Source organism: Melopsittacus undulatus, chromosome 1 (genome assembly GCF_012275295.1).
Source record: "Melopsittacus undulatus isolate bMelUnd1 chromosome 1, bMelUnd1.mat.Z, whole genome shotgun sequence".
NCBI classification, from domain to species: domain Eukaryota; kingdom Metazoa; phylum Chordata; class Aves; order Psittaciformes; family Psittaculidae; genus Melopsittacus; species Melopsittacus undulatus.
Genome location: NC_047527.1, coordinates 26,902,087 through 26,917,009, shown reverse-complemented (window position 1 = coordinate 26,917,009; position 14,923 = coordinate 26,902,087).

Genomic DNA, 14,923 nt, shown 5'->3' with positions numbered 1-14,923 from the left:
CTTGTTCAGTGTTTTCTCCCTTTCTAAACCACGTTTTTCCAGGGGCACTTGGTTGACGAGACCAGCTGTGTCCTGCAATGAGTCCATTGGAGCCAGCAGGCACTGGCTGAAACTGTCTGAGACAGCCCAGGCGTCTCCTCACAGGCCACCCTCCAGGACCCCACTGCCAGTGCCTGGGCACTGACAGCAGATACAATGCCTAAGTCCCTGTAAACCACCAAGAAGACCCTGGTAAGGAGGTCAACCAACTTTTCCCACTCAGAAGAAACTTGCTGTGACAAATGCAACCTTAAATTTTGAAGAAACACAGCCACCTCACAGAATTTACCAGTGACCCAGCTTAAGATGTCCACTGCAGAGAGTCTTTGCTTTCATATCTAAGCCTGTGCCTTCAGTCATTCAGTGTTGATTGGAGTGGCAGTTTAGAATCAGATTTACACCAGTTGCCGCATTTTCTAAATGGATGCTAAGGAAAAACAATACTCAGAAATACTGAGGATATAGAGCATTTTAAATCCTTCTCTCTCCAGGTTAAATACATGAATGGCAAAAGCTCTCTGGAGATTAACTATCTAAATTTCCCCTTTTTAGACACAGAGGACAGAAGACTTGAGGTGATGAAAGCCATCTAATTCCTAAGAAGAGCCAGATGCCCTTGAGCGCAGAGGACTTTGGAGTCTAGAAGTCTCCACACCCTGGGGACAATGCTTGAATGAGTCACCCATCTCCAAATGTGCAAAATACCCAATTTACCTGTAAATGATGACCCAGAGCTCCAGATGTGCCCAGCTTTTCCCCTAGCTGGTGGCTAAGACTAGAGGCAGAGGTGTACTGTCTTCTTCCTCCTTCAGTGCCTTTTAACAATAAGCTTAAATGTCACCTTGCTCATAATGCTGACTATAAGGAGTCATATTTTGGGTACTCAGGGTATGGAGAGTTCAGACGCTTAACTGCGTATTGGCAATTGTTGTGGTTTAAGCCCAGCTGGTAACTCAGAACCATGCAGCTGCTTGCTCACTCCTCACCTTCTTCCTCCCCCCACTCCCAGAGCAATGGGGAGGAGAATCAAAGGAATGTAACTCTCATGGGCTAAGATAGGAACAGTCCAGTAACTAAGGTATAACACAAACCACTACTGCTACCACCAATAATAATAATGATAAGGGAAATAACAAGGGAAAAGAATACAATCTCTCACCACCCGCCAACCGATACCCAGCCCAACCCAAGCAGTGATCTGGGCCATCTGTGTAAATCCCACCAGTTTATATGCTGGACATGATGTGCTGTGATATGGAATACCTCTTTAGCTAGTCTGGGCCAGGTGCTCTGTCTCTGCTTTGTCCCGGCTTCCCATGCCCCTCCTCACTGGAAGAGCAAGAGACTGTAAAGTCCTTGATCAGAGTAAACATTACTTAGCAACAACTAAAAACGTTGGTGTGTTATCAGTGTTGTTCTCAGGCGAAAGTTGAAAACACAGCACTGCGCCAGCTACTAAGGAGAAAAATGACTGCTACTGCTGAACCCAGGACAGAAATTCTACTTATTTCAATACAGAGTATTAAAACAGCTGGCCACTTGTAACTGTGTGATTCACCAAGGTTCAAAAAAGTAACGTGACTGTGTTGGGAAGATGAATCTCATTCCAATGAGGCTAATGTTGCCATCACCTAGGTATTTTTCTCACTCTAGCCACAAGACTAGAAAAGCAGCTGCAAACCCACTTTATGTTCTATGCAGATGGAAAGAATCAGCCTTAGAGGAACTTGTGAGGTTGCTGGGCTGCAGACTGGGACTAACTGCTATAATTATCTACGTAAAGTGTATGAAGGAAAAGGGACATGGGGAAATCAGATTACCAATGCTAAAATAATTACTTTTATGTATAAAGAAGAAATCTTTGCATGAACTGTACAGCTTTTGAGATAATCAGACACATATGATTGTGCCAGTGTAATTTGGAGAGAGGTGGGAGAGATGGAGAGGGTCTTTGTCCCTCAAGGAACTCTTCCAGCAGCCCACAGCAACAGAGGCGTATGTACTGCACAACTATGTAGTCTGACCCATCAAAGGAATAATTTAATCTTCAGAATTTTCAATTTCTTGTCTCTCTGAACCACTTAAGTTCAATTCTTTTAATTAACATTTAAATGAGGTTGCAATTCCCTGTTTACATTTTCAGAGGTCATTAGGACTTTATGGCATTAGACAATGTCCCTTTCATGTTGGAGGATTTGACATATCTTCTCACATCCACTCATTTTATACTTTCCCAGCACTGTTGATTTGGATTTATTTTACTGCTTCCTCTTTAACTACTGATTGTATCTAGGCTTGATAAGTAACACAGACATAAAAATGTGCATTGTCTAGATTTCCCCAAATTTAAATAAATAGAAATTCAACTGTCAAAACTAATTTCCATATTGTATAAAGCAAACCTCAGAACTATCCTTTCTAAACACTCTTCTAAACACTCTGGTCTTTACTGCTTTTCTCATTTCTCACAGAATGTTTATCTTTCACCCATTTCCATCTTTTTATTACATTAGTAATATGTGCTGTGTCCTCATTTGTATGTTCCTTTCATCATCAGAGACCTCAGTATACACATATAGTAACATTTCTCAGCAAGAAATAAGTTTGTGCTAGCTACATGGTATAAGACAGCATGCAAGAAAAGTGCTGTAAAAAGGGCTATGCGTGCAAAAGCTTTAGGTGGCATTAGCATTACAGTCAGTGGGCATTCAGCGCTGCTGCCCTTGAAACACCTGTTTTGCCTTTCACCTATGTCCTGTCCTGCTAACTGATATCCATATGGGATAGCGCAATGAATGTGTCTTCTCAATGCTGCTTATAATGTGCAATGCCTCTGCTACACACATGGATTTCAATAGTGAATCAATGAAGGCACCTTCCTTACAAGTGATAATAGTGACAACTATAACTGAACTTTAGTTGACAAAACCAAATAAAATCAGGAAATAATTATATTGGATTTCCATGGCCAGGTTTTGGTAGCAGAGAGGCTGCAGGGGTGGCTTCTGTGAGAAGCTGCCAGAAGCTTTCCCTGTGCCTGACAGAGCTATTGCCAGCCACTTTGAGATGGATCTGCCACTGGTCAAAGCTGAGCCCATCAGCAGTGGTGGTAACACCTCTGGGATAATGTATTTAAGAAGGGGAGAAAGTTACTAAACAGGACCAGCTACAGCCAGAGAGAGGAGTGAGGACATGTGAGTGAAACAGCTCCGCAGATGCCAAGGCCAATACAAAGAAAGGGAGGAGGTGCTCCAGGTGCCAGAGCAGAGATTCCCCTACAGCCCGTGGTGCAGACCATGGTGAGGCTGGCTGTGCCCCTACAGCCCACGGAGGTCCATGGTGGAGCAAATCTCCGCCTGCAGTTCATGGAGGATCCTGTGGGAAGCCCATGCTGGAGCAGCCTCCTGCCAGGAGCCTGCTCTGGAGCAGGTTTGCTGTCAGGACTCGCGACCCTGCGGGAGATCCACACTGTCTGTTCCTAAAGGACTGCACCCTGTGGGAGGGACCCCATACTGGAGCACAGGAAGAGTGTGAGGAGTGCTGCCCCTAAGGAAGAGGCAGAGACAACGTGATGAACTGACCACAACCCCCATTTCCCATCCCCCTGTGCTACTGAAGGGAAGGACATAATTAATTCAGGATTGAAGCTGAGGCCAGAAAGAAAGGCAGGGCAGAGGAAAGGTGTTTATTAAGGTTTTTATTGCTCACTATCCTACTCTGGTTTGATTTGTAATAAATTAAACTAATATCCCGAAGTTGACTATGTTTTGCCCATGATGCTAATTGGTGAGTGAACTCTCCCTGTTGTTATTGTGACCCATGAGCCTTTTCCTATATTTTCTCTCTCCTGCCCAGCTGAGGAGGGGGGTGAGAGAACAGCTTTGGTGGGCACATGGTATACCTAGAAAGAGAGTATCTCTGCCTGACACTTGTAAGTGGGAGACTCATGTTTGGTTGTCACCTGGGCAGTGTCCTGTGATAGTACACAACTGCAGGACAGCTGGATGTGTAAGCACATCAGATATTTAAACACAGAGAAGCATGTGTTCAGCTTCCTTTCAGTTTTTCTCTCTTTTCCTCTGTACTGTGATTCTTGACAGTCCCAAAACACCTCATTCCTTTTAATTGTGCGGGATCTCTGAGTGTTGCTGTTCCCAGCATCTTATATTGTCTGCATCTGTGTTCTCCCAGCTGAGGTGTGAAAGGGATACAATTCATATAACTTACATGTCTTACGAAGAGGAAGAGCCAGTTTTAGCTCTCTGTTCAATGGAGAGAGGAACTGACTTCTGAAGGTCACCAGTTAGGGTGCAAATCTATTACAGTCAGGTAGACCCCAGAAGCGGCTACTTTAGGCACAGTTTAGGAGCTACAAGTTGGTAATTACATCTATGATAGACTTTTAAGGGGCATTTAGGTTCTGGTATCCCAAACTGATTTTCTGATAGACTTGGAGAAGGTCTAACTTCTCTTAACCTCTGAGTGTGCTACAGTTCTGAGTCTAAATAGACTCCGACTGGTTGTCAGTTTTACCTAAACAAGACTTACAAACTCATAATTCTTCTAACTGAACTGATTTTTTCGTGAACTGTGAGGTTCTATTCTTTCTGAATTGAGGTATTTTCAGAACGTGCTTTCTGCCTGAATGTGTTATACCTGCTGGGTCATATAGAAGAGATGATGCTCTCTTATCCAGTATGTCAGAGTGATTCCTGGAATAACTGTCTTGCAAAAGAAAATGTAGTGTTATCTCTAAAAGACCTAGCTAGTGCACTACAAAAGAAAATATGCAATGCGTACGGTGTGGACTGCCACAGAAACAGGAGTTGGAAGAGATTTGAGAACAAAGCTATCTGACACTGTAACAGTATTCAGATACCTGGTATCTTCCTTGTAAAACTAGTCTTTCACAGATAATAGATTATTTCCTTACAAAAGAACAACATGAATAGAAAAACTCTTCAGGATCTTTTCAACCTTAATCTGTTACTTTAATCGAAGTATGAGCAGACATGCAGTGGGAAGCTGACCAGTGTGACAGAATAACAACTTCCAGGAGCAGAAACAAGGGGAGTGCAGCCACACATGTCATTTGTCATGGTGAGAATGTCTGATTGATGCTGAAAATCAAAGCAAGAAATATCTATGAACCACAACACAAAAGCACTGCACAATGAATCTCTTAGCTAGCAATTAGACAGCAAGTGAGCAAGTCATGTATAACAAGGATACCTCTACATGTCACTTCAAGAACATTTTAAATACAAGTATCCTTGAAAAGTGAAGAAAGATAATCAATATGGTGATTAATGACAGTAATTTCACACAAACATCTGGGAAATTAAGCATGCTCTTTAGGAGTTGCTTCTTACAGTGACTTGTGAAGGCATGAATGAGTTGCAAACCAAACTTCACATCAATATATTGAACAGTGTGATACCAATGATACTTATTTCAGCTTGGAAACTTTCCAGAAATTACATAGAAATATAAAGATGGCTTCCAAAAATAGCCTTTTTTTTTCAAATACTTTTTTTTTTTGGTTGGTTTGTTCTTGTTTTCTTGGGTGCTGCTCTTCTTTTACAGCTTATCTACTCTGGTTGTTCTGAATTATAACTTGAATATTTCAGATAAGAAACCCCAACCAACCAACCAAAAAACCAAACAAAACAATAATTTAATGGGGAAAGGGGCACTTTAGTGAAAATTTCTGCATGTTGCATTTAATGTGACACACACTGAAGTAAGGGAATATGATTTTTCAATTTTTCAAAAACTCCTTTGCATTCTGAAAGTTTTTTGCAGAAGACAGTAATTCAACTTTTGGGTTGAAGGTGACTTGGGTGAATATCAATTAGATATTGATCAAGGTCTAATTTTCTGTACTAGTTAAGTACAGTTGAACTGTGCACCTAAACTTTGCATATTTTATAGCAAAAAACCCTTTACCAATACTCTCGTTTTCACCGTCAGCAGCAATGCTGTCAATAGCAAACAGTGCCAACAGACTTGGAGAAGAGGCAGTTTAACTTGTGTATTGTGGGGTTTAGGCCTGAATAATGCTCATTAAGGTGTAATCCTCACAATTCTTAGTTCCCAAAGTTTTCCCAGTTGACTTAGCAGGTGATCTATAAAATACTAATTTTTTATTTTTAGCTTCTTTTTTTTTTGGAAAATTAGTGTGTTCCATGCCATTGTATGCTGCATCATATATGAAGTCATACATGACATATTTGTAAGTTTTGATTCTATTGACAGATATTACTGTCCAGACATTTAGTTCATTTTGTTCACTGTTTGTAATAATTCAAATGACTAGCATAAAAGTGGTTGCCAAGCAGTGATTAAGAATATTTGTTATTCATAATCAGTTTTGTCTAATTGGTTAATCTAGTACTGATTGGAGTTCTTTTTTGGGGAAGATTTTTTGAAAATAGTTCCTGGAAGACGTATCTTGAATTTGGGCCCAAACTTTAAAACAGAAATCTGATTACCTGCAACATAATTATGTGAAAATAGGTCTGAAAAGGGGTGAGTAATGGCACCAGATTTCTCATATCTTTACTGTGATTGCTAGACATCTAGGTTTTCTGCATGTAGCAGCATCTTTACCTATGAAGTGAATGGTGTTAACAGGACATGGATCAGCTTGGAAGTTATTTTAATTCATATCTTTCAGAAACAACACACTTTCATGAACTTAAAATGCTAAGATACGTAAGACACTCCCTGAAACTTTCCATTCAGAGCTGGTATTCTTCCTAGCAGTCACCTGTAGACTTGGCCAATCCATGGGCCTTTTTGTCTCTCATGTGTGAGAAAGGAACTTTAATCAGTGACTTCTATGGCATCTGTTTAAGTCTGTTCTCTTCCTTTCTTCTTTTAATCAGCTAAATAATGGATTTTTTTTTCTTTTAATAATAAGCTACTTGTATTTTTAGCAAGTATAAAATGTGCACCTCTGATTTACAATGGAAAAGAGCAAGTTTCAGGTAGCTTAGATATGTGATGAGTTTGGGCTCAGGTCTTGGATCAGCTTACAAGCAACTGCCTTCTTTCTGAAACAATAATTTTCAGTTTATCTCCAAATATGTTTAGCTTGTTCCTGGTTTCCTTCACCCACACACATACATGGGCGTAGGAAACCTTAACCGTCTATAGCAGAAGAATTACGTGTTTGCTGACATGAGAGAAACATAGATCTTTGCAATGCTCAGCAGGATGGCCAAAGTTTTAAAAAACTGTCCTTTGCATCATAGTCCTGTGATCTTCTCTTATGACTCAATTTTAAGAAAACCTATATATTTCTTTGTTTGTTTTTTGGCTATTTCCTAACCTGAATCACTGGACTCACCTTCTGTTCACATTATACTTTTCATAATTTGTCTTACAGAAAACAAGGAAATTCAGCCACGTTTTCACTTTTGTAGTAGTTGTGACAGAAATCTCTGAGTGGCTTTTCAGACATTACAGAATTAGGTGCAGTGTCACACAGCCCAACTCTTTTCCATACAAATTAGTTTTTCCTACTATATTTTGATTAGGAAAATTAACTATTTTTTTTTTTTACCTTGCTCAGACCATCATATCCGTAATATCTCTATACACTGTCATTATCTGTTAGGCATTCCTCTTCTGAGGCTTAAATTGGCAGTCCAGTCATATTATACAGTATCTAAAGAACAGCAGCTATAAATCTTACAGTAATATACACCAATTAAACCACAATGCCTTTATGAAACTTTTTTCTGTTCTCTTATTTATTGACAGATTCTTTTTTTGTAATTACAACACAATGAAACAATGGCAAGTACATAAGATGCAATAGTATAAAAAGCCATTTTAACCCTTCCCTTGGTTAAGACACTTACAGCAGACAAGAACTGCCCCACCCCAATTTCCCCCTTCTCAAATGAAAATGAAAAATAAATATAAATTAATAAATACAAATCAAATCACTGCACAGCCCTTAACTCTTTGATTTCCATGGCAAGAATCATAATGATGATTCTAGCACGTGACTTTCTGTGGTTAAAGGTTGCCGCAGCAGTCAAAGGGTTATAGCATTGTAAACATAAGTACTTTGTTGAAAATGTTCAGTCATGTTAATGGTCTACAGCAATGAGATTATTATCATGACCCCTTGACCTTTAATGACACAACATTATAAGGAGTTAAAGAGATAATAGCTTGGTGAGCTGTTACATAGATTAATTAACCCATTTGTTTCACAATGCACTATGAGGTCTTGATTTACTAACAAAAGACAACTTGTGTGTAATAAAACACTGTTCAATGCATTGATCAATAAAATCAATTAAACAAATCAGTCTAAGCACCACAAAATTTTGCCTGATTATACCTGACAGTCATAATACACTTTAGCACCATTTAGTCAGCCTTGCATTTGCACACAAACAAGCTTTGTGTTTGTCAGTAGAAGCTACCTGAAGGAATAACATATGTCAGTTATAAAAAGGTTACTGTATAGAATGCTGTGTGAGCCAATAAAATAAAATTAAAAAAAAATAACAATAATAAGACAAAATTTAGTTGCTGAAAGCAAATAAATGCTCCAGTTATTCTGTTACTAACATGCATCCTAATGAGCCAAACACAGGCATGAAATGCATATGGGGCTATGCAGAGAAAAGGGAATAAAAATGAGAAATTTGCATCATATAGAGATATCACTACATCCATGTTCTGACTTATTTGTCACGCGTTGTAAATTAAATGAATAGTTGTTGGGTGGTTCAAGAAGCAGTGCTTGAAGGGAGCTAATGTTTAACAATGTGTGAGTTTTATGGTCATGCTGTACATAAGCCCACTTTCAGAGATAACCTGACAACTGCACCAATATCCTTGTCTCTGCATGAAAGATTGATTTCCTCTTTTTCAGAGATGAAAGATAAACAAATCACAGTGTGGGGAGAGTCCGAATTGTAGTAGCTTCCAGCTAACATGGGAACCAGAACAATTTCTGCTGGAATGAAAAGGAGAAAGGAATGGCAACAAGATGGAAAATAGAATCAGTTGCTAAAAACCATCCAAAAAGCAGAACAACAGAAGAAATCACGTTCTGGTAGATACAAGAGTACAGCACTTGGAGAGAAAGCAAGGTGTGTGTTATTCAGAAAGTAACAGAAACAAAAATGTGGATAAAGCATGGAAAACGATGTATCCTTCTTGTACATATCCATATCAAACTCTACACACTGACAAAACCAGCTGTACATGCTTGAACTGTTAACAGTACTAAACAGGACTAGAAAGGAGCAGACATCACCTCCTTTGATCAGCTTCTGACCGTATAGGAACACTTATCACATACAATAAACTACAGAAGTCAAACACCTCTGTCTTCCTCTGCAAGATGTGGCTGAATCGTGCAGTGAATCTAATTCCCAGACTACAGCAGCAGACGTCTGAGAGAGCACTTTATAAATTTGTTATTTATGATACGTAAAAAATAGGATCAATCAGAAAACAACGCATAATAGCAAAGCATTCTGCAACAGTGCTAGCTTATTATGCTACAGCAGTAATGTAATGATAGCTGATGTATGTGTATGAACTGACTTGTGGTAGAGGAAGGAATCCAGACATATAATTATTGTCTGAATATCAGTGGCACAGATTATAGGCATCAGAAAGCAAAGGAGAAATTAAAAATGTTTAAGACCAGAACTGGAAGCACTGGAAATAATACAAACATTTTTTCAAAAGCAGCTTTCTAGACTGCTCACCTCTCACAGATGGCATAAACCATGCATGCAAATGGTATGCAATAGCTGGTATCAAAAATGATAGGTCTATGTTGTTACACTGTTGCACATGTGACCAGGCAAGTAGACACAAGATGCAAATAAGGGGTCCATGATGGTCAGTGGGGCTGTATCATGTCATTTTCATAAAAGACTTAATGGATGGCAGAGAATTCAGTAATCTGAAGTGAGTAATCTGGAGGTCAATGTTGAGGGACTGGACAATGAACAAGATTTAGTGAAAGGTATATATCAAGTTTCTCAAATATTCACAAGAGGTTTTGAGAAGGCACTACCTCTTCACCATAGACACAAAAACCTGCAGACTGTAAAATGTCATGTGTGTGATTGAGACAGACAAAAAAAAAATTATATTGTCTTCTTTTCTCTGTATAGTGAACAGATAATTTCTTACTTGTCCACCAAGAGCATATAAAATTAAATATTACCTTATTTATTCAGGAAATGTGTGAATGCACAGTGAAGAAAAGGGGGTGGAGTGGAATAAAGTTTCATTGTATTTATCAGTTTACATAAAAAAAATGCAATAGATGATCCATCCAAAGGTCATAAAAGTATTTCTATTATATTAAACTCTTCAGGGCTGAGATATCATGGAAATAATGACACATGGGTATAATATAGGCTAATAGAGGTAAAGGTTCTTTGTCCTTCAGTATTTCATCCAGTGGAGTTCTTCAAATGATAGATATGTCTTTGGATATAATTTCTGAAATCAAACATAAGAACATTTCACTGTGACAAGGTTTTGCACAGATCTGGCCAATGTTAGTTTGACTAAATCTCTCTCAAAAGATTTTTGAATGTAGCAGATAAATAATGCACTCTATATATTTGTAGGCTGGTTCAGAGAGAGTAACTATCTGAGGAGCCTTCTGACTGGCTGCTCTCTGGTGTGTTATGACAACAGATACAGAATTCAGTGGACTTCCTACAGCCTAACAGGTATCTTTGCTGTTGGAGACCAGTAATTCTTTCAAAGCTATAACAAACTTCTTGATTCTTTTCTCTTTTATTGTTGATTACATAGCAGCTACATGCAACTTTAGAGGTATCAGTGGTCATTGACTCCTTCCCTTTCTGAGAAAATGGGTTTGTACTTGCAATTATAAACCAAAATGTTCTCATTCCTTTTCTTATATTCTTCTGGAAATGAAAAATGGAAATGTGCTTATGCTGCTTTTTCTGTGTCTGTCTGCAGTCTTTGGCCAAAAGACCTAGTTTGATTTCCTGTGGATCCTAGAAATTGTGGAAAGAAAGTTTATGACTGATTTATGTTTCCTCTGAGAAGGATTTCAGTAGGGTGTTCCTTTAAATCTGTATTTGTCATAGCTGTGAAAAGCTGTGATCCAAGAGCTACCACCTTCAAAGGAATATGTACTGGTAGCAGATAATGAACTGTACATCTTGGACAATGTACAGAAGGGAGGATCATAATCCTTGATCTATCCTATCGAGTGGTTTTTGACCAGATGCAATAAGACAGTACTGTGCATGAACTGACAAGAGATTTTGGGTTTAGAAACACAGTAAAGATAACTGTTAGGCATACAGCTTAGCTGACAGTGTTTTACCAACTGTGTTGCACAGAGTAAAAAGATGATTTACATCATCACACATCCCTTCAATTCTAGATTCCTGTTCAAGATAGAACTTTCTTGGGTATAACCACCTCAGGTATTTCTGTGAGCTGTGTGAGTTTTGACAATGGCTATCCTGAAAGACTTTTTTAATAGTTTTCATTTACCTCGTGACGCAGGGCCAGAGTTCATAGCACTTTATCATACGAAGTAAAACACAACCATGTAAATACAAGAGGCAGCTGTGCCTTGCAGGTATGAATTATTGTTGACAGGATCATTTAAAACAGTGCTGTAGGTTGCTGATGGTGTCTTCTGAATACAAGACATGTACCATTTCCTAAGTGATATAATTCTGCTTATATCCAAAGAGACAAACTGCCTGGAACTGACTCAAACATGGTTACTTACATAAAATATGATCACTATGTGAGCACTTGACAATTTTGTAGCAATAGGCAAGCATACAACAATCATACACAGTATGCGCATCTCTGTTTAAATTAATTGTATGCCTAAGTATGGGGCTGTGTGTTTCAACTGGAATGTATCAGTTGTACATTAGTACTTTTGGAGCTATATATAATATCATGCAATTATGAACACTGAGAAAAATTATAAACCATAATTTTACATTATGAAAAAAATATTTTATTTTGAGGATGCAAATTGATAATAAGGGAATCAAAATTTGTTCATACCTTATAAATGAGTTAACACTGAGTTCCTGCTGACCCTAAGCACTCTCACCTTCCAAAAGGCAGATGATTTTGTGTACAGCCATGTAAGCTATGAATATCTGTGTAGACTGGGTGTTAAACTGTGCCAACACATCAGGATGGAATATGGATTGGAAACATTCTTTTCTGATTTCACACACTACTTTTTGCAAGTGGTGAGCCCATCTGGTGGAGCTACACTGTTCTCTTGCCTGTAAGTAGTAATACTTCACTAAAAACTCTTCAAACTCTGTTGTCATATTGTTAAGGGCTAACCAGGTACTTTAGGAAGTTATTTTATCCCAGCTTCCCAGAAAGCCAGTTCCCCAAATGATGGATGGGCAAATGGATGAACCAGGACACATGTATGCACACAATGAAAGTGATTATTCAATGTGCTAGTGCCAGATGGCAAGATGGGGAGCATGTTCAGTATATATTTTACTGCAACAACAACAAAAAAATCATTGGCATGAAAAGCTACTGAATTAAGATATGCCAATAGCTCACCAAGGAGATTAATACTGTAGTTCTAAAAAGTATGTGATGCAATTTCATCAGGTACAAATTACTATTAACTAAATAGAAAGCTTTGGTTTATGTGGTGGCTATTATAACTATCATCTGTGAACAATGTCATTTTACAGAAGCAGAAGAAACTGAGCTGTGTGACTGAAAACCTTTGTGCCATCATAAATGCCTGGAAAGTGTAATGATCATTGTTTATGCAGTTTTACTATGACAGCACGTAGCAGAGTGCTGCATGCACATCCAAGAGTAGAAAATTGTCTTCAGCATGCTAGTTTACATCAGCATTTCTTCATTTATGTCTTCTCTGACTCTAAAATTTATTTAATCTATACTGTGGGCAGTACTTAAGGCTGTTTATACAGAGCAAATGTACTTTATGTACACCTCTCACAGAATGCCATATCTCAAAGACATAATGGGCAGCTGCAACTGCAGATGTTAGTAACCTGACTAAAATTTGTACATGATATGCTAAACCTTATGTATAGTGGGAAACAAGAGCTGTTTATGATGCATCTGTTTAATGCTGTCTACATGCTACTTTGAAATACATTCTAATTTAGGAACAGATGCTTGCAGTGGTCGCATACTGATGACCCTTCAAAATATGACCTCCTGATTAGTGCTGGTCTTTCCTAGGTACATACACACATCAAATAATGCCACATCATACAGAATCTATGATGCCTAACATTAGATCAAGCATCAAATGGAACCAGTCTGCAGCAAGTGATTGTATGCTTTTGGTGCTTACCAGACATCTTCAGCATTGATGGCACTGATGACAATGTCTTTCTCTATCAGCCTCTGTCATCTGAGATAGTAAATCACAACAATGGGTTGGGGAGATTTGACTCACACATTCCATTTTTCATGAGACCAGTGACAGATAATTCACTGATTTGCATGCATTAATCAGAGATTAATTTTATGAGTATATGGTTCATTTACACCTGATTTTGTAACTGACATATGTTTAAATTGTCTTGTCTTATGTGAACCACTGTTTATCTGCAGTCTGTGTATTGTTAGCTAAGGATGTACACCTAACATTGCAGTACTGTTGTATTGGTCATGGCTATCCCATCATATTCAATAACAGGTTATCTATTCCTTAGCTCCCACACAATGTTATTTGATTTACAGGATATCTGAATACCTAAGTGGCCAGTGACATTTGTTCCCTCCACTGATAATAACGATTTTCCTCATGGCTCATAGGGTTGCAGTCATCTATTTATACTTCTGGAAACAGAGACATCCAAACACAACCTTGACAACAACAAAAAGTGACAGAGAGCTACTGCTCCATAATGGCTGCTTCACATCTCCTGCTGCCATGGTGCATGGTTTCACCTATGTAACTGGTAAGACAACTTAGGCCATGTTGTGGGAAGACATGGGAGCCAGGATAGAGCAAGCCCCTGCAGTCATAATTCTTGCTCCTCAGCCCAGTGATCTTGTGCTATCTCCAGTTTAGGCTGCTAATGGTGTGGTAGCTTTCATTTCTACTTCCTTGAAAATGCAGTGACTGGAACATTCACTCTTCAGTTTGCTATGTGCCTTTTCTAAGGTTTGCCTTAGCTATGATTCAAATTAAAAAAAATAGAATAGGAATGTAATACTTCCACTGTTTATAGGTAGACCTACTTTCTATTCTATGCACTTTCTTCTAACCAACAAGATAGAATTTGATTCTATAAAATTTGGTACCAAAAGCTACATTTAACTGACACTAAGTTTGTGAATTAAGACCCCCCAATAAGAGTTGAAAGTTCAATAATTAAGCCTTACACTCTGTTCTTAACCCACAGTCCAAATGGTGCAGAAGTCTTTATCAACCAACCGGGTACATGAAGTACATCTCTAAGAAAAAAGTTTGTCTGTCCCTTATGCTTGAATCTATTAGCTTCTATAATTTTAATTCACAAAATCAGCCTTAAACATTTTTTTTTCTTTAATTATCCCATCCCTTTGCCCCATTTTGAAAGAAGAAAAAGAAGATCATAGGAATATATAAAATATGTATTACATTTATTCAGGAGACTTGAAAGGGCTCCTTTGGAGCCATTTGAGTCTCTCTATCCCAGCCTATCCAGTAAATATACAGTTACATAGTTTTAATTTTTTTTTTATAAAAATTATTTTTTGTCTACAGTCAATAACCTTTTCATTACATTAAAAGGCTAGAGGAAACACTGCCATTATCTGCTTAGGCCTCCTGCATCATACATACTCTGAAAATACACGACCCTGTATAGTCAGC